This window comes from Acinonyx jubatus, chromosome X (genome assembly GCF_027475565.1).
Source record: "Acinonyx jubatus isolate Ajub_Pintada_27869175 chromosome X, VMU_Ajub_asm_v1.0, whole genome shotgun sequence".
NCBI classification, from domain to species: domain Eukaryota; kingdom Metazoa; phylum Chordata; class Mammalia; order Carnivora; family Felidae; genus Acinonyx; species Acinonyx jubatus.
Window position 1 is genome coordinate 51,498,362 of NC_069389.1, and position 21,207 is coordinate 51,519,568.

The following is a 21,207-nucleotide window of genomic DNA, read 5'->3' on the forward strand; positions in this document are numbered from 1 at the left end:
TTTGATATGTTTGTGATATGCATCCTAGCGGTCAGAGCCCTTTCAAACACTATTATGATGTCATTTAATATTCATTAGCTCTCTCCAGTTGGCAGGTTAGGAATTATTATCCCCATATTTGCATATGGGGAAATTGAGGCTCAAAGAGGTTAAGAGACTCTACAAAAATTACTCAGTGAATGAAAAAGGGAGACAGGAGTTGAATGGAAAACAAATGTGACTTCAGTTTTAGACTCTGGAGTATTGGAAGGGGAGATGAATGTTGTTTCACAAAGGCTTAGACTTAAGCCCTAGTCATGGTTAAGCCACGTTGGAAGTGGTCAACTATCTAGTTTTTGGATGGGAGGACTTCATAGAAAGTCCTGGGAATGTTCAGTAACATAACTGGGTGGAGAGAAAGGCAGGAAGGATGGCAAGAGTCAGTCTAGGCCTGATATGGGTGAAGAGGGAAGAGGTGCTTTGAAAGGGTAATTCATAGGGAGCCCACCAGAAACAGGTTATAGAATGACATCATAAGGTAGATGGTTTAGTATAATCCCTGGCCAGATAGTCCCTGGTCACAAGTAGTTGGTAAGCCCTCAGGAATGTGACACTATCACATGGGAATGTGTCACTAGAGCAGCCAAAGCCTGTGGAAGCAAGAAGAGCAGATCTCCCTTGTCACCATCCCCTCTATGTAGGGTGTGAGCTCCTTAAAGATGGGCCATAGAGACCAGATGTGGCAAATGGAAAAACCTAGTTGATAATGGCAGATAGGCCTGGTCCTTTAGAAGGAAAAGTCATAATGTTTGCTTGATTTCGAAGCATGTGACATTGAATTTATCAGTTCTAATACATTTGTACTTATTTATTTATTTATTTATTTATTTATTTATTTATTTTTATTTTTTTCTTTACAGATCTGAAGCAGAGTTGGGAAAAGGGGGAAATTTGAACTCCTGACTCCAGTAGCTCTAGGGGCCAGAATGAAGGTGGAGTTTAACTGTTAGAACTGCTGTTCTTATAGTTGGGGGACTGAGTTTTACATGGGGCCAGCTAGGTTCCTTACCTTCTGATCCACTGGGAAAGTCTAGCTTGCCTGTGCAGTTGGTCTTGGCCAGCTTGGGGAAGCACATGTAGACTGATTTATTGTTCTGGCTTAGGGCTTTGGGTGTCAGTATTTTTTTGTAATTTTTAAATATTTATTTATTTTTGACAGAGAGAGACAGAGCATGAGCAGGGGAAAGGCAGAGAGAGAGGGAGACATAGAACCCGAAGCAGGCTCCAGGATCTGAGCTGTCAGCACAGAACCCGATATGAGACTCAAACCCATGAACAGTGAGATAATGAATGGAGCTGAAGTTGGACACTTAACTGACTGGGCCACCTAGATGCCCCAGGCATCAGTATTTTTTAAGAGTTCTTCTATTTTAACGTTGGGCTAGGGTTGATAACTCATACCTAATCAAAGCCTCTTCATGTTACATCCATAAAAAAGGATTCTGACAAAGGGGAGGCCTATGCCCATGCCCACACAGTGTGAATAGAGCTAAGCCGAGTTGTGATTTCTCCAGGGCTCTTTTCACTTCACTCTTGTAGCTGTAGGTAAAAGGTGGCCCCGATAGCTCAATTAGGCAGTCCTTAAACTTGGTCCCTGGGCCTGGATGAGATGGAAATTATGTGACCCCCAAGTGCTGGAGGAAAGAGTGGGATTCAAAGTAACTAAGTGGGGGTACATTGGTGATGCAGTCAGTTAAGTGTCAGACCCTTGATTTTGTCTCAGGTCATAATCCCAGGGTCATGGGATTGAGCCCAGCATTGGGCTCCGTGCTGAGCATGGAGCCTGCTTGGGATTCTCTCTCTCTCTCTCTCTCTCTCTCTCTCTCTCTTTCTCTGCCCCTCTCTCCCACTCTCTCTCTAAACAAAAACAAAAACAAAAAACAAAACAAACAAACAAACAAAACCCCACAAAGCAACTAACTGGGCCCAAGGGAAGTAAACAACTCTCTTTAGAGCAGGAATGTGCAGACCAGTTATGGTAGGGGAGAAAGGACAGGACAGGATGGGAAGTGAATAATGCTGTGGGCTCTAAGGCATTCAGTTAGTGGGAACATCATAGGGAGTTGGTGTGTAAGAGCCCAAGGACCCTGTGAATTCATTTTTCAGTGCCATTATAGAAGTGCTGGGCTGGGACCCTGCCCTGTGTCCACAGCAAGGTGCTTGGGAACTGGAGACTGCTTGTTGTCTGTTTCCTGCTTCAGCTACATGGCCTTTACACCCGACTAGGCCCCAGCCTCTGCTGCTTCTATACTTTTAGAGTACATGAAGTTCTCCCACAAGGCCTGGTACCATATCACAGTGTGCTTTTTAATTATGTTTTAACAGTTTTATATGTGGCATCCCAATTTTAATTGAGCTTTAGCATAAGCTTCTTCTATGGTAGGAAAGGGGTTTTTATTCTAAGACTTCCCTGGGGCACAAGAGAGTGTTTGATGTGGAGAACGAGGCAATTCCAAGAGGATATCTTGATTTCTTTTCAGCCATCAGCCTCCAAAGAAACTTTTTATTTGGAGAGAAAGGTGACTGGGAGCTTTAGGGTAGATATAGCACATACTGCATTCTGTGGGACCCAATAATTACATCTTTTCACTACTAGATGGGAAACCCTTTGAAGTAAGGGCTTGTGATAATCTTTGTATTTTTAGTGCCCAATACCCTGTCCCACACTTTTCAGGTACTCAATAGGTGCTGAATTTTCTTCTCTTTCTTCCTCCTTTGAGTCAGACTAGATTCTTCCCTTCCTGAGGGAAGAATCTGGAAGCTAACTGGGAGAAAAGGGCCACATCTGAGCATTGGCCATCAGTGGTATCCCTGTTTCTAGAAGTCCACAGTTCTTAACAGTAGTTGAATTTTAGAGTACACATGCTTTCACACATACATAGTTTTCTTTTCTTTCTTTCTTTTCTTTTTTTTTTTTTTTTCTACAAGAGAGGTAAATGTGAGGAGTCAGGGCATGGAGTGGGAGGTTAGAAGGTAGGCACTCCTGAATGGTTGTTTTTTTTTTTTTTTTTTCCTCACCACTTCTTTCTTTTTTTTTTAATTTTTTTAACGTTTTTATTTATTTTTGAGACAGAGAGAGACAGAGCATGAATGGGGAGGGGCAGGGAGAGAGGGAGACACAGAATCGGAAGCAGGCTCCAGGCTCTGAGCCATCAGCCCAGAGCCCGACGCGGGGCTTGAACTCATGGACCATGAGATCGTGACCTGAGCTGAAGTCGGACACTTAACCGACTGAGCCACTCAGGCGCCCCTCTCACCACTTCTTTATGAGAGAAGTGCTAACTGGACTCTGAGGATCCTAGACCTAGTCCAGAGGAGTGTTGACCACTAATGGAGATCTTTAGTGTTGGAGCTTTGTGGTTGGCACTAATTTCATTCTTAACTCTCCTTCCCACTGAGTTTGGCATCTCTGACTTTATTTCTTTTTATTATCCACACCTTTTCTAAATACATAAGGAGAGAAGTAAGCTATAGATGCCCCTTTGTTTCTTGAGCCCTTCATAGGCCAGCTGGGAAGGTCCTGTTCTTTTTTCTTCTTCATACATGCCTCTTGTTCTTCAAGGCCTGGGGTTTGAGCCAGAAGCCTAGGTGCTAGGCACTCCATGGCTTAGCTCCTGGACTGGAGCATACTACTGAGGGGGATCAGCATTACCCAGGGCCTTTCTGGTATGTGAATGAGCCTTTGGGAAGATGGCAAGTGCTCTAAACTTATTGCTTATTTTTTCCCAGTGCTTTTACTCAGGAAAGGAGTAGCCTACTGTTTAGGCCAGTTATCTTTAGCTAACTTTTGGATCAGACCCTTGCTGTCCATCTTCAATGGAAATTAGAATGTGAAGAGAGTTGTTAGACCAGATTTGAGGCCTTGTTGATAGTGGAGTGACTAACTTGACAATATTTGGCCTAGTCTGGCAGTTGATAAACTTGTTTCTGAGTCCTATGTTAGTAAAAATAGATTTCACATTAATTTTTTTTAAGTTTATTTATTTTGAGAGAGACAGAGAGAGCACAAGCAGGGGAGGGGCAGAGAGAGAGGGGGACACAGAACCCGAAGCAGGCTCTGTGCTGACAGCAGAAAGCCTGATATGGGGTCAAACCCATGAACCATGAGATCATGACCTGAACTGAAGTCAGACACTCAACTGACTGAGCCACTCAGGTGCACCTGATTTCACATTTCAAAAAACATTGTTAAAAGAAAAATGGGAGAATATGCAACAGAGACCTTATGGGCCTAACAGAAACAGATTCCCAATCTTTAATAGTCTATTCTCTATACTACCAATTTATTATATACCAATTTCTTATAAACTCATGACACCTCTTTCCTGAGCTATGCACATGGGAGACCTCTGAATTCTGATTTGTGATAAGGCTGTTTGTAGCCAGCCCTTTCCATGTTAGTTACTAACTAACCAAACCTCTCTGTCTCCCTCTGGGGTACACTTGGGGTCTCAGTCACTGGGGTTAAAATTAAAATTGTATCCTTCTTGGAGTAAAAAGAACCTGGTAGATGATGATTTTCTTCCAGCTCACTGTTCCTATATAAGACTTAACTTTTCATCTCATATGGCCCCAAATCTTGTAAGTACACAGCTGCTGTTGATCATAATTAAGGAGATTTGAAAATGAAAACACAAAAGTCCAAAGCTACATTCAATAGGGGATTCCAGAGCTGGGGTTCTTCCTTCTTCCTCTTCCTCCCCCCACACTTTATCCTTGGCTTTGCTGAGTCTCCTAAAATCAAGCCTGACTTTTTGAGAAGGTAACTCCTTTGTGTTCTTGCAAGACCATGCCTAAACAGAGGGGATCTTGGTACTTTTGGAGTAGAACACCATAACTGGAGTTATGGGATGGTACTACAATGTAGCTCTAGTGATAGGCTTACCCAGACAGGGAAACATTCCAGCTCTATCTGTAGCCCTTACATCCAGTGTTCTGAGGGTTTCTACTATGTTAGCTGTTGTGTGTTTTTCTGGGTACATGCCTATTCAGGCACCTATTCCCATTCATGATAAGTCTTTGGGAATCCTGGAATGGAGAGAGTGTGGTGTCAAGACTGAGTCACTCTTCTGGAAAGGTCAGAGTTCTAAGAGGAGTTGTATCAGATTTTCTAGGGACTTCTCCCTTCTGCTGTGACTGCCCTTCCCCAAACACACCTAGGCTTGCAGATACACACCCAATTCCAGACTACTTGGGAGACTCAATCACTGGCCTTCCTGACCAGAGGTGACCAGGGTACAAGGAGTTAAATAGCACTCACCAAAGCTGCTCTTATTATCCCCTTCCCTAGTGTCCTTAATGCCTTGCCTCTAACCCAACAATGTAGAAGACTTTGTGGAATATGCAAAGATGTTTCTGCCTTTAATGGCTGAACCATATTTGTGAATAGTCAGCGAGTAAGATTAGCTTAAATGGTTTTAATGTGACGATTAATAGTGAACATTCCAAGTAGAGTTGCCTCAGGTTTTCCCATGACTTTTTTTGGGTGGGGGTCTCATCAGCATTGTTCAAGGTAACTTGAGAGAAAGGATGGGTCTCAGCCAGAAGGTAAATAAAGTAGGTCAATTATGTGGCATCATTATCAGCTACTATTTATATAGTTGTATGACCTTAGGTAAGGCATTTAACCTTTCTGAACCTTAGTTTTCAATTTTTGAAATGTGGATAATGATACCCACTTCCTTCAGATTTATGAGAGAGAAAATAGCTCACACGTGTAAAAGTACATCTAGAAGGGGACCTGACACATTGAAAGTGCTTGATAAATGCCTGTTTCTCTTAATTTCTTTCATGGTATTTTACTCTCTTTAAATAGTAATTTTAGGACCCTAGTTAGGCTTTGCCTGTAATTTGTAAGTGTGCTCCCTATGATAGTGTAATAGCACTATATCTGTATGATTTTTTTTTTAAATAAGGAAACTGATATTTGAAACAATGATGCCTAATTTGAAACAATTACTGGCCTACTTTGTGGTGAACCACGCTGTGCCTTCCACTGCAGCATATTGAGGGCGTGGTGAGAATCTGTGTGGGTGTATCTTGCTTTGTGAAGAGGAATCCCAGCTCTGGGGAGCCTTGAAAATCCCAGAATGAGGGAGTGGGGGAAAAGAGACCCAGGTTATACTTGATGGGTATGGGGTGGGAAGAAGATAGGATGTGCAGAGAAGAAAATGATGAGAGGAACCCTTACTCAAGAGGGCACAACAGTTTGTGAAACCAGTGGGTCGCCACCTCTTTGCAGAAGCCAGGCAGCTGTGGCTGAGGCCCGTCCCAAGCCCTTGCTGTGCTGGTAGCTTTCACTTCCTCTTTGTGAGTGTGTGTGTGTGTGTGTGTGTGTGTGGTGGGGTGTGAGTGCAGTGGAAATCTCATTCTAGTTGCCTTTCCAGGTCTATTTGTAGGTAGACAAGTTTTCCATATGGACTGAAAGTGGGTTGTGGTAGGCTCCCTTGAGGTCTGGGGAGTGGTTCCTCCCAGGTTTGTGGGAGCTAGGGTAGAGACTATTCATTAGGCTAAGCTGGTGCCTCAGTGGGGCTCTGTGGAACAGAGCCAGATTCCTATCTATATTTGTATATTAAGACATCTTGTCTGGCTTTGTCTTCAGGAATTTCTCTCTCTGCCAGTGGAACACCTCTCCCCCAGATCTGGTGATCTGGTGCCTAATTCTGTGGTGGTGAAATGGTCTGTAATTTATTCTCTTCTGATAGATTCTGGGAGAAGAGTCCTGGAACTGGAATAGGAAGGCTTGATCCTTTGTATCTTAGGGATAGTTTTCACATGTTGGATATTTCACTGCAGCATTTGGAGGGCATACATTGTGATTCTTGCCTCTGTGTCCTCATACATGCTATTTCTCTATCCAGAACACCATGAGCTTTCCTTTCCATTTAACATCTTTTTCCTGTGACAGTCTTCTATATCTCAGGACATGTCAGCCCTTCCTCTAAAAACCTTCTGCTTTCCTACTTTCTCCATTATGGCCTGAGTGCCCCTTTATGTTTCCACAGTTCCCTTTGATTACCTCAATTACTGTTCTTGCTGTGTACAGAATGGTAATTATCCACTCACTTTTCTGCAGATCACTGCCTACCTCCACCCCAAATCTCTCACATGCTCATTCACTCACTTTCACGCACACATGTGCAAACATTAAAATCATCTCAAGACCTGGTCCATATTGGGCATCTAATAAGTTGGTATATGGAACCAGCATGTATGTCTATGTGACTGTATCAGGAGTGCAGATCCTTTCTAAAACACCTAAGGTAGGTAAGAGGTGGCCTTATTTGCTTTTCTAACACTTACTAGCATTGTAGGTACAATTTTAAGGTTTACTTTGGATTATGGAATAAGGTCTATTGCCTGGGCCATTAGGGGGGCTGCTGGGTAATTACTGTATAGGTTCTGGTAGGCCTCTTTCCTGCTGCTGCTATCTGAACAAACTAGACCAAAATTAGGGTAGTGGGGAAGGGGAATTCTTACTCTACCCAAAGAACTCGTGTGTGTGTGTGTGTGTGTGTGTGTGTGTGTGTGTGTGTGTGTGTCTGTGTAGGGTGAGTGGTTTCGTGCCCACTCACTTCAGCATTAGGGGCTACAAAGGTTGCATGTTTGTGGTGGAAGGGGTGCTAAAAACCCTAGTGTTGGCCAAATAGGTTAAACAGTTTTTACCAGTCTCAGTAATTTGATAGCTGAGCTTGTAGTTTGAAAGGCAAGATGTGGCTTTATTAACTGAAAAAAAAAAAATACAAAGCCAGCTTTTAGAGAAGTTATATCAATTTACATAGGGACCAAAACTAATAAGATGGATGTCATGTCCCTGTTCTCTTACTGACCACCCCTGCTCTGCAACTTTTCCAAAACAATCAGATCCATAGAGCTTAAGGGCATTATTTGGGCTCTTTATACCTCTGCTTCCAGGAAGATGACCATGACAAAAATGAAGACTATAAGCTATGGCAACAAACAGAGATACCTAGGGCAGGTATGACACTACTCTTCAGCCTTCAGCACATCCACTGGAGGCAGGTTCTGAGAAGTCGGTATTTTCTTAAGGTCTGTGATAAACCTTGTTCCTTGATAGGGACAAGAGTCAGATTGGGCTGTGAGATTAGGTGTGGGTAAGTAGCAGGCTGGGTGGGACTGAGGACATCCTGCTTAGGGGCGGTCAGCCAAGGTCCCTCATACAAGCCTGGACAAGGATCATGTTGCACTGAAGGTCTGCACTTAGTAAGGCAGTTCTGTTAATGGTGAAGCCTCCTGACTTCATGCTGATGAATGAGGAGGTTCTCCCTGAATATTCAGATGGAATGTTCAGCCACATTCTTTGCTATTTATAGTCTGGGAAGTGAAGACAAGGGCGAGCCAGGGAGTCAGCTGATCAGAGAGGAGTGAAGGAAAATTGAACAATTAGTGGGTTCGGGCTCTGGTACCCTCTTTCCATCCCTTCCTTTGAGTGTGTTTGGGGAGCTCTTTCTTATGGGTCTGCAGTCATTTTCTTTTTCCTAGTGGCCAAAGCCACTCTAGGCCCATTAAGACTGCCAGCAGATCAAGCTGCTTTAGCAGAAATGTTGATACATCTAAAACCCAGGTATAGTGACTTGAGTAATGTTTGGGAGACTTTTTGAAAAATAAGTTTATTGTATTTTTGCATCTCCTAGTGCATTAATCAAGGAATAACAATAGCATGTTGTATTCTAGTTTCCAAATGTAGGAAAAGTTGCCAATTTGTGTTTTTCCAGAAAATTCATTTTTCCAGAAGTACTTTGGATCATCACCATCTGTCTCTAGCATGAATCCTGTAATGTGGAAGGTGCTTTCAGTGTTAACTTGTCACCCTTCCAGTCCCTGTCTGTAAAACTGGGAGATTTACTGCAGATTACTCAGCCTGATCAGGCAAAGAACTCCAGTTCCCTCCCCAGTCAACCAAAGCCTCCTCCAGGGAGGGGAAGTGTGGTAATGACATTATCTTTCCCCAGGCAGCCACGTGTTCTCTGAGAACAGGATGTGGGGAAGGCTGGGCCCCAGTTACAGGGTTTGGGGAGGGCACAGGAAAGTGGGCTGGTGGTGTGGCCATGCGGGTTGGTACCTGCCTCCTTGGCTATGAGAGGCAGGAAGAGCCCCTGTATTCTTAAGGGTTCACTTATGTGTACTTATGTGTATAGTTATGCATACACATCTGTGTTCTTACTATAAGAAATAACTGTAATAGCCTATGAATGAGGCCCAACTCTTCAGGCTGGAGAAACTCAGTTGGTAAGGAGTGGGTGGGCCTATGCTTGCCTTGTAACTCTTGCAGCCATATACCATTTTGGCATAGTTTTGTTGGGGAAGCTGGGCCCCAGTAGAGAATGGGCCTGCTTTGTTGCTCTTTCCTGGGGCCCTAGTCACTCCTCTCCCCCCAGATGGCTCCCTAGCACACTGTGGCGATTTGCATGTTCAGTTTCCTTTCAAACCTCATCCTCTTCTTCTCCCTGCCCCCACTACTTCTTTTGGGGACCTTTGGAGATGTGCTGCCTGGGGTGGGGAAAAGAGGATGTAGCTAGCTTCCTGTGCAAGGGAGGGTGGGGTGCATGCCTTCCTGCCTGTCTGTCCACCCACCCTGTTGCCATTTACCCAGTGCTTGAGGAACTAATTGAAGAGTTCACAGGCACCAGAGGCTGAGGGGCTTTCCAGGGCAAAGGGATGGGGCTTTGCTTTTGTTGGTCTCTCTTCACAGTTCGTCACCATGGGGATTGATGGGCTTTCTTTTCCTGAATCCCAATGCTGAAAGGGCCTTTAGAGGCCAATTGGTCCAGCTACCTTAGATGGGGAAACTGAGGCCAAAAGAGTCTTTGAAGTCCTATAAAGAATAGTGGCAGAGTTGAGTAAAATTCTAGAAAGTTATCCCTGGAGCTCTCTCACTTTCCCTAAGGTGGTAGTCCAGTGGTTTGTATTTGGTTGAACTGCCTGGGAAGCTGCAGTCCCCCTTTAGCTAGAAAAGTTCTACTTTTATGTACTTCAAATTTTGAAGTTTCATGTGGTTTTCTATCTGGAAGTGTGAAGAGGCAAGAAGCTGCTAAAAATAAAATAAAATTGAAAACCACTGAGCAAGACTTATGCAGTACAGTTTGGGACACTCTACCTAGAGGGGTAAGGGATTATCCCAAGGTTACTGGGACAGACCCAGAACCAATTTCTGGCCCACTGTTCTTAGCTGGTTTCTCCTAGATAATGGTGTAGTATCCTTTACCACAAGAAGACTGTTCCTACTCCATTGCTGCCTTGATTTTCTCCCATCTCATGGACAGTTCCTCTTGTAGCAATCTGAGACAGAGCCAGAGGCCAGAGGCCAGAGGCCACTAGATTTCTTGGATGAATTAAATGGCAATAAGTAAGCCATTGGACTCTCCTGTAACCTTGAATAAGATAAACTTGTAAGGGTAAAGAACAGTGTACTAGTAGCTGGGGACACCTGGGTTCTAGTCCTCTCTCCTTCACACTTGAGCAAATTGCTGTTTACTTCACTGAGCTTCCATTTCTCCCTGCTGTAAAATGGGGCTTGTCTATGCCCTGCCTTTCATATAGAGTTGAATTCAGTGAAAGAATGCATATGAACAAGTGTCTTTTAAGCTGTAAGGCACTGTGTATGTAGGATGGGATTATTATTGTTAAGGTGAACCAGGCACCCTGGAAGAATCTGGATTGAATAATGAGGTTGCAGGAGAAAAAGAATTAAAATTTATCAAATTTAATTTAATACATACATTTAATACATGGTAAATGTCAAGCCAGGTTCTTTCCTATAAGTAAAGGAGATGATGGTTGTCCTCACAACAATCCTGTGAAGTAGGCATTATTATTCCCATTTTACTTGTAGGGAAACTGAGGATTCAAGAAGTCTAGAAAGTTGCAGTGTCCCAGGGCCCCCTGCCAGAGACCACGCTGTTGGATATTTGTGAAGAGACTCTTAGAATGTGCTGCAGTTTCCACTGGGGCTTTCTAACCCATTTCCTGCCTTATTCCAGTCTCTCTCCTCTGGTAGTGATGGGACTGTTTCTTGTTGCTTTCACATCTCAGTCTTGGGTCTTTACCCACAGCTTTCCTTGGCACCAGGCATATTTAGGTGTCCTTGTTTGGCCTTTAGATGATGGAAGAGCCTTTTGGGTCAGCCACCTTTTTGCTGACAAGAAGGCTTTCCTGCTTCCTTAGGGTGCTGGTAGGTAGAGCCAGGAATTTGTTGCTAGTCAGACAGACTAGTTCTTGGCTATGGTGATGCAGCTTGAGGACAACAGTTGTTTCCCTTCATTGGGACTTTGTTTCTTCATTTGTAAAATGGGGCTAAATATGCTTACTTCACATGTGTATAATGTACTGGTAAATATTTAAAATCAAATTTCCTGGTGAAGTCAAGATTTATACTGTTTAGTGATCCCTGTGGTGTAAATACTCTCACCATGGCTGATTCCAAGGTACCAATATGAGGTCCTTGAGGGAGGAATTGTAAAGAGATGCACATGATCAGGTCTAGTGTAAGCTGGTTCCAGTGCACCATTATTAATGACATCTATCTTAGACTCTCATTCTCATGTCCCCCACCTTCTCACATGTCTATGCAAATGTAGGACCCCCTCACCATATCTCTTCTGTTCTTCCAAGTTCTCAGAATATCTAAGAACGGGAAAATATTATTTAAGGTCTGCTCCTTGCCTGAAAGCTCTCCTGGGGAAGAGTGACTATAGAGTGTTTAAGGGACAGAGAGCTCAAGAAGGCTTTGATTAGGACTGTAGTTAGAACATTTTGATTCATGTGTTTTGGCTGGTGAGGTATCTGCATTGACTGTTTCCTCCCACTGTCTGATTCTTAACTAGATGGTAGGATGGTGGAAAGCTCTGGACAATGACCTGAATATTTGTTCATTCCAGAAAGCATTTAGCTTTCTGTTTGGAATTCCAAAGTCTCCTCCCTCTGCTGCCTGCAGAGCCTGCTCTGCTGGGTCCTAACCTCAAGGTCCCTGTCATGAGGATATTTGAGCCAGACAGCAGTTTGGAAGACCAGACCTCTCTGATCTAATCCTCAATCTCCTCTCAACAGTGTCTGTGCCAGGTGATGGTTCTTTAAATTTCCTAGGGAAAAGAATCAGCTGGGGCCAAAACGACTAATTCCCAAGATCCTCCTCTGGAGAGTCTATTTCAGTAAGTTTGGAGTGGGGTCTAGAAATCTGAGTTTTTAAATTAGTGCTTCAAATGATTCTTATGATCAATTAAGTTTGGGAAACACCACATTAGTACTGCATAACATTCTGCCAGGTTGGCATAATTATGCCCATTTTACAGGTGGAAAGATCAAGAGCTCATGGATTATTATTGGTAGAGTTGGATCTTGCACTTAGGTTTTCAGAATACAAAGTTATGTTCTTTCTACAACAGAGACATTGTTTTAGTGCACAATAATGTTTGTGGTGGTGGGGAGTGATGATACTAGGTAGCGAGGGCCAAGGATAATCCCTGCTCTATTTTACAAATAGGGAGACCAGGTTGCAGAGGGGTTTGGAGGCAGTGGCAGGACTGATTGCATCTCTCATCTTTAGTGTAGGTGGGCTGCATTCAACTCTGGAGAGCCGTTCACCAGGCCCAGCCTAAATGTCTCCATAGTTTTTTGTTTGTTTTTTGTTTTTTGTTTTTTACTTGTTGTGTTTCCCTTCCTTCAAGCATCACTCTAGCCATAATACACCAGCCCATGAGAGGCTGGTTGGTTCAGGGAACCGTATTCCATGCCAGAAGTTCCCAAATATGGCTGGGCCTTAGAATTATCTAAAGCTCCTAACTTCAGATATCCAGGTTCTTCCTCTTATATAGTAAATCTGTGAGTGGGTTTAGGGAATCTGTATTTTAAAAAAAAAAATTCCCCAGGTGATTCTGATGAGCCAGTTTTCAGCCCAGTTTGTGATTTGGAGGTCCCAGCGAGTTTTGTTTATGGGGTGGAGGTTTGTGTATTATGGTGAAATATGATTGGAGAAAATGGCAAGGCAGAGCCAAGATTAGGAAAGATCAGGCAGTCTCTGAAAAGGACAAAGTAGCATACGTGCTCTGTTGTGTTCTACCTCCCTTCAGAGCACTGCCTCTTGGGGAAAATCCCCATCCTTCCCAGAGAGAAAGCATTTATAATAATGCATGTAAGGATATGTGTATGTCTACCTGATGTACATGGCTTCATATTGTATAACCAACTAGAAATCTAATCACATTTTACAGTTTGTTCCCAAAGTGATAGTCCTTTATGCTAGAAGGGCTCTCTAGAGATCTTCTTGGGTAGCCCCAAGATCTCTACAGTTGAACACATTTTCATTTTAAATCATTCCTGAGAGGTAGGGTATTTGTAATACTATGACTAAAAAAGGGGGGGTTAGGAGTCCTCACATTCTACTTATGATGTGCTATGTATTTCCATGTCTATTATTTTAACTTAAAGCTCCCAATAACCCTGTTGTGAAGTTGATATTATTAGACCTATTTTTTTTAGATTAGGAAAGTGAGTTTCACAAAAAGGAAGGTCAAAAAAGCTCCAGAGCTTTTTTCTATTATACCATGCTCCACTCCTCTAAGAGCTTTTTTTTTTTTTTCTAATATACCATGCTCCACTCCTCTAAAGCTGAGATAATTATTTCTGGGATGAGGACTCCAATTTTGTGGGTTACCTAGATATGGGTTTAGCTGTTGACTTACCAGTAAGGTTGGCAGGCAAGAAGCTGACCCTAGCCTAGCTCTGGGGTTAAAAACAACTTTTTGACTTGGCATGGAAGCCCCCTCCTGCAGCTGCAGAGTTAACTGATCCTAGCTTCAGCAATTTTTAACACCCAGAAGTACAAGACAGGACAGAAATCCCATGAGCATTGGATAGAACTCAAGCTGAGGCTTGGATCATCTCCAGTGTGCTTCAGAGCTGTGATGCTGGAGGTTGCTGGGGTGTGTTTCTGAGCAGAGAAAGTAAAGCCCTTATCTGGTGCTCTGGTGCCTGGCATCTCCAGGCAGCTGCAAATTTTGGTCTGTGTTTCCAGTCTACATTCTTGTGAAACTTGTAGGCAGGAAACTGGGTGAAGCAGGAAACTGATGTGAGAGAATGAAGTCCAGCTGGGTGTAGCCCCAGAGAGGGGCTTTGCCCATTTATAAGACTTACTTTATCAATGATGGATCCTGTCCCCTTTTGTTTCAGTAGCATCAAAGTTTTATGAGAATTAAAGAATCTGTTCTTCTTGGCTACTTAGATATAAATCTGTTCCTCAAATTCCCTGCCTCTTTCCCTACTGCATCTCACCCTCTCCCCACCAACCTCCAGCTTGGTTCTTGCCTGTGTCTTTTATCATGGAACTTCCCAGTGATTTGCTATCCAAGTTTGTGCAAAAGAAGCTATCTTAGAAACAAGGGATCTTTGAATTTTCTTGTATGATGTGTTATGAAAGGTTTAGTCTCCCTAGAATGAGTGTTGATGAATGTCTCAGAGCCTGAAAGTTAGGCCTGCCTTCTGTTGAAACCTAGACTTCCAAGCCATGTCAGCTTGGAGTTTTTCACGGAGGCAAGGTGGTCCAGCCTCCTCTACGTAGTCTTTCAGCAGTGGTTCACTTGAGGTGTCTACTGTTTCTAAGAGTCAGGGTGGTTCTATAGTTTATTAAATAGCCAGTGGATCAAGAGCCAGGTTTTCAATCCCTGATCTCATTCTGCCTAACAGCTGCATGACTCCGGGACAGTGTCTCTCCTTTCCTGGACCTCAGCTTCCCCAGCTGTATGTTGCAGAATTTGAATCAAATTGTCTCTAAGGTTCCTTTCAGCTCTGACAGTTTAGGATTCTGAACTGTTTATTCTCTTGAAGAAGAGGGATGAGAAGTTCATAAGGATGTTATTCTGGAGGAGCCAGATGAGATTCTAGGATTGAAATCTTGAGGAATTGTAAAGAGGCTATGGTAAGGAGCTAGTGGGCAGCCCCTGTAGCTAAGGAGAGATGAACTGGGGTGGGGGTAGAGAAGTATGTGTTGTTTTATTCTGGAATATGGTTTGGCTGAGCTGAATCTGCGAGTAACTCCTGGAGATAAGTGCAAATAGGGAGGAGCTAGTTTCCTTCCTGACTTTCATGTGTTGGGTGGGGGGTAGGGGGTGGGGGACTCTGCCTCAGCCTGAGGTTGATGTAATTAAATCTGGGTTAATGGGGAAGCTACAGCTTGGTAAGGTAGCCTTACAGTTCCTGACCTTTTCAGCTTTAGCCTCTGCTCTGAACTCTCATTCCCATAGTGACAAGTTAGCTATGTTCTCATTGCTAAGAGAGATTAGTTACATGTGGAGGTTACTTCTCCAAATATATGGTGACTGGGGGAATAACACCCCATTTCCAACATGCCCTTGTCTCCCAATGCTTCTTGGGGAACTTTTGGAGGGCAGGACTGGGCCAAAGCAAGTAAAAGGGGAGCCTTGTCTCCCATGGCATTTGAAGCAATTGGAGTTATTGAAGAACTACTGCTGACCCATTAAGATATGGGTGTCCGTGGGGTTGGATGTGGCTCTCCCTTCTAGAAACTACTGGAAAAAAAGACACAGGCATAGGAAGGGTTAACCCCAGGCCGGTCTTTCTGGATGTGTTAAGGGTATGGAGATGGGGAGGAAGAGGTCAGAACAGATAACTAACTGTTCCAGGTACAATGTCTAAGTCAATAGGGAAATGGCTGAGTTGCTGGGAAGTGAGTGAGTCAGTGGAGGAGGAGGAGGGGGAGATGGAGAATGCCTCCTAGGCTGGAGATTCAAAGCAATCCTTGTTTTTCCCCTTATGGAAAACAGCTGCTTGAGGCAGTGCTGTCATCCCAAGAGGCAAGACAGACCAGGCTTTGCCCTGCCCTGCCCTGCCCTGCCCTTGCCTCAGTTCTGGCAGCAGGAAATGGTGGGTGCTGGAGCCTAAATAATGGAGATTAGGTAGTTTAAGTAACACTCTGGTGACTGTTCTTTGTCCAGGGGAGAGACTAAAGTTTTGGAGTTGCCCTGGTAAGGCTTGTCCTGCCTTTGTCCCCCTCCCTGACTTGCCTTTGTCTTCTTCATACCAGCAGTTCCACTGGAAGGATGGAGCATGTGGACTTTTGAGGAGAATGGGGAGGTGGCAGGTGGGGGTGAGGTCATTGAGCTCAGACCCAACTGGGCTGACTTGCAAGCTCTGCCCCTGCGAGGGGGCCTTCCCAAGGACTGCTTCCCAGATGTGCTCAGGCTTTCAATGCCAGAGTGTTTGGGCCTTGGCCAAAATAGTTGTCAAGGCAGTGTCTGAAGGCAACAGTGAAATCAGCATGACCAGAGAGGTAGGTGGAGTCATGATAGGAGCTCCGGGGATGTCTAGAAGACCAGTCTCCCCCCACTTAGAGCTGACTAAATTTGGTTTCAGTGATGTTAAGTGAGACTATGGGTGAAAGGGCTTGGCACATATTTGGTATTCAGTAAGCATTCATTTCCATCTGTCTGTCATGTGCTTCTATGTACTTCAGTTTCGTCATCCATGAAGTAGGACCAGTAATTTTAATTCTTTCTGGCTTACATGTCCATGCTTCAGGGAAATTATTTGTTGTTATATGACTCTTTCTCTGCTTTCTCCCCTGTCTCCTCCAAACTTCTCTCCAGGAAGGGCCATCTTGTAGCTCAGTGATATGGGGCAAGTGATGGGAAACATTGTCCTGATCTCCTTGCTATGGTCTGGCTATTGCTCACCTGTATGTTCTTAGCTCTAGGAAAAGAGAGGGCCAGTCCCTTCTTTGAAGCTGACCAGTCCCAGAGTCCAAAGTACCCCAGCTGCTACAGCCAAGGTAGCATCTGGCCTGGTTATTTTTGTTTTCTAGGCCAGCCAACTGGAGATCCCAGTTTGTTGAGGACTTTGGTTGGCAGACCACTGAGATAAGTTTGTTAGTGTCCAATGAAGAGCATTGGTGTGGGAAGTGTCCGTGTTCAATTGTTGTTCAATAAATAACAGTGTATTTATTGTTCTTGCGCTAGAGGTGGGAGGGTTAGTGTATATGAGAGGGTGATACCATCCCTACCACACTCAGACTTTTTTTGTTCCCTAAAGCCTTAGTGGTCTCTAGAGACCCAATCTTTGACCTCAGCCTGTGCCTAAATCTGCAGGGACAGGGTTTGGAAGGGATTTAATTCTCTAAGTATGAAATGCTACCCTACATAGGCCAGTTCCTCCACTCTTGCCAAGCTGAGGGGCTTCCTGGGAACTTTCTGCTGACTTTGGAGGTTTTATTTTCAGGTTCTTGCCTCCCAAACTGGACCACCCTCTTGTCACTGAAATTGCAGATGTCATGCCTAAAAGGAAGGCAGTGGGTGAGCCTTCAGTGAAGTTAGGGTGAGCATCCAGTTGGCCCTGTGAGCATCCACTGTGTGGAAGTGGTCTGATCCTGCAGTTCATCTTACACCTTAGGGTTCCAGAGAACAAGGGATCTTCTTTGATCAAGAATCCTACTCTACCTATAACCTTAAGGCCTCAGCTATATTTTTATCCTTATCTGCCCCTAACTCCAACATGCAGAAAACAGGAGAGTACCAGACCTATGACCCTTGTCATCATGACTCACATTTTCTTCTGAGTTAAGTGGTGGCAAGAATAGAAGTTCCCTTTTGTTTGCTTTCCTTTCTAATTATTTTAAACCTAAGAGTATTTGTCTTCACAGTGAAGTTCAAGAGATATCAGGCTATATTCCCTGAAGAAACAGCCACTGTGGAAATGGCAGAAACTATGAGCAGGGTTTCTGGAGAAGTAGGTTCCAGTTTGGTTTCAGCTGGACATCTTTGGATTTTAGGAGAGCCCTTGTTCTGGGGTGATGGTCTATTTAGGAGGAAGGAAGCATGGACAACACTAGCCTGTGTGACATGCGTATTCTTAACCCAGCCTTTTCTACTAGTTGATTTTTTTTAGCTTGCCTTACTTTTTTTTTAATTTTAATTTTAATTTTTTAAAATTTACATCCAAATTAGTTAGCATATAGTGCAACAATGATTTCAGGGGTAGATTCCTTAATGCCCCTTACCCATTTAGCCCTGCCCCCCTTCCACAACCCTTCCAGTAACCCTCAGTTTGTTCTCCATATTTATTAGTCTCAAAACAGAAGTTTTGTCCCCCTCCTTGTTTTTATGTTATTTTTGTTTCCCTTCCCTTATGTTCATCTGTTTTGTCTCTTAAAGTCCTCATATGAGTGAAGTCATATGATTTTTGTCTTCCTCTGACTGACTAATTTCACTTAGCATAATACCCTCCAGTTCCATCCACATAATTGCAAATGGCAAGATTTCATTCTTTTTGATTGCCGACTAATACTTCATCGTATATATATATACCACTTCTTCTTTATCCATTCATCCATCGATGGACATTTGGGCTCTTTCCATACTTTGGCTATTGTTGATAGTGATGCTATAAACATGGGGTGCATGTGTCCCTTTGAAACAGCACACCTGTATCCCATGGATAAATGCCTAGTAGTGCAATTGCTGGGTCGTAGGGTAGTTCTATTTTTACTTTTTTGACGAACCTCCATACTGTTTTCCAGAGTGGCTGCACCAGCTTGCATTACCATCTACTAGTTGATTTTATTCAAGAAACATTTATTTAACAAATATTTGACTTAAATATTTGGGCCTATGAGCTAGGCCCTGAAGATACTACATTGACATGGCCTGTGATTGACATGATCTGTGATTGCCACTGGCTTATTTCTTCTGAAGTCCTTCCCAATAGTGGAAATTAAAGGGAAATCTTAGGCTGTGGAATGTTTCCCTGGAGTCCCACCTCTTTTGTCAGTTTCCTCCCTGGGCACTTTCTTCCAAAAAGCCCTATTCTGATTCTGCCCCACTCTGCTCAGAATTTCAAGGCTCTCTGGCTACTGCTAACAGGATAAGGCCCAGCTTTCTAGCATAGCCTTCAAGGCCCTCCACCTACCTTTTAGGCCTCCCTGCCTGTTTTTCACTATGCAGGCCTCATTCACACTGGAGTAGACCTGCATGTTTGCAGGTCTTAATGAACCATCTCCATCCCTGCCTCATTCTGGGCCATTGCACATATTGATTTCTATACCTGAGACATTTGGGTGTTCTTACCCCCAACTCCTGCAGTATCCCTTCTTTTAAAATGAAGTTTATTCTCAGGGACCAGTGCAGATATCACTTTGAACTGTGGTTCCTTATTTCCACAAAAGGTTTCTTTTGTTCTGCTATGGCATTTCTCATGGTCTTCTTTGTATTCCTTGTATATTATAGTTTTCTTATTATTCAATAAGAAGTCCCCTTGGGATCAGGGACTGGTCCGATAGCTCTACTCTAACTATAGTTCCTTAAATATTGTGTCCCATTGATATTGGGTGAATTGAAATAAATTATAGGAAGCTCTTTGACCCAGAATCCTTAGGCTTCCATGAGGGTCCATGGATATAATCTGAAGTGAGAACGATCCATGAACTTGGATTGGGAAAAATTATATATTTGTTTTTACTGATCTCTCATTGAGATTTAGCTCCTCCTTCAATTATGAATATAGGCCAAAAAAAAAAAAAAAAGAAGTGGTAATAATGGCAGTACCTGTGACTTTGTCACTAGTAGAAATCTACTAACATTTTATATCATAATTTTTTGGTGATGTTTACTTTTTATTTTATTTATTTAAAAATTTATTATTGAAGTATATTGATATACAATGTTATGTTAGTTTCAGGTGTACAACATAATAATTTGACAGCTCTATACATTACTCAATTCTCTAGTTATTGTAGATTTCTCAAAGTATCACTATGCTCAACACAATGTTGAAATTACAGTAGAAATAACTAATAAGATACGGTGCTAGACATTTACTTAGTATCATAAAAAGCACATATTTTTATAACTATTTCAATATAATTGGTTTACTTATATCACTTTATTTCACGTATTTATAAAAATTCCAAAAAGGGGTCCATAGACTTTACCAGACTGCCAGAAGGGTCCATGGCACAGTAAAAAGGTGACCTTATATCCCCATGCTTAGAAGTGCTCATTTAACCAACATCCTTTGAGTACCTACTGAGTCTTTGGTATTGGGAAGTAAATCTAAGTAAGACAGAAACCTTGAGGTGATAATGAAGTCCAGTTTACTAAAAGGCCCACTGTCTCTTTTTCACCCTGTCCTATCTCCTCAAGTCATTGGTGATTTGAAGTCTCCCTTGACCCACTTCAAGGGTGATTTGAGGCTAGATGTTGAAGCCATATTCTAGCCCATTGGGCTTCATTATCCTTATCTTATGAGGGCCCATTCTACAGAGGTCACTGGATTGGCAGGAAGCCTAGGATAACACCAAGTCAAGGTGGCTAATCTTGCCTGTTGTCTTCTACTGGGGTAACTTGCCTTACTTGTTCCTGCCTTCAGGGCCTTTCCTGTCCCATTGTCAATCTTGAAATAGATTTCCTCCCTGACTCCCTGACTTCCCCAGGCCTGGTCCTCATCAGAATTGTTTAGCTGGCAAGATGGCTGTTTGACCCCCTCTTCCCCGCTAACTGACCCCTATGGTCAGGAAAGACCCAGAGGTGTCAAAGACTGATAAGACTTTATGTCTTACCCACTCCATGGGGATTTGCACTTTTGATAATTCTATTTTTAGTCTCCCACCCAATAGTACAAGTAGTATGTAAGCATCTTAGAAAATGTGGATTAGTGGGTCTTTTTTTTTTAATTTAAAGAAGAGGGAACACACTCATCACCACCCTAAAACCAAGCCTGACTAACACTTAGGCATGATTCCAATTATTATCTCTCTGTGCATACTTTTTATGGCATTGAGCTCATGCACTCTTGTTGCTTTCCCTTCCTTACTTAATATTACTGAACTATTTTACTTGGGAATGAAATAGTTTTCAGAATATTTTATATGACCTTATAACAAACCATCTTGTGGCTGTACCGTATAGATTACTTAAGCAAAATGTCCTATAATTTAAAGAATTAATCCATCATTTATTTTCATGGGAGATATTTTGTACTTTGATGTATGAAGGGCTTAATGTATCAGTTTAAATTATGAGGTTTGGATTTAGATCAGAATTCAAACCCTGTCTTCCCTACATCCTAGTGATATGACTTTAGATAACATTTATTTCTTTATCTTCATTATTTATTCAATATGGAGATAACATTATCTACTTCACAAAG

At 42.9% G+C, this 21,207-nt stretch overlaps 1 protein-coding gene across 1 annotated transcript in view; it reads left to right on the forward strand.

Annotated features, from left to right (window-relative positions):
* Positions 1–21,207, forward strand: part of MSN (moesin) — a 65,451-nt gene that overhangs the window by 19,035 nt on the left and 25,209 nt on the right. The window lies entirely within an intron of this gene.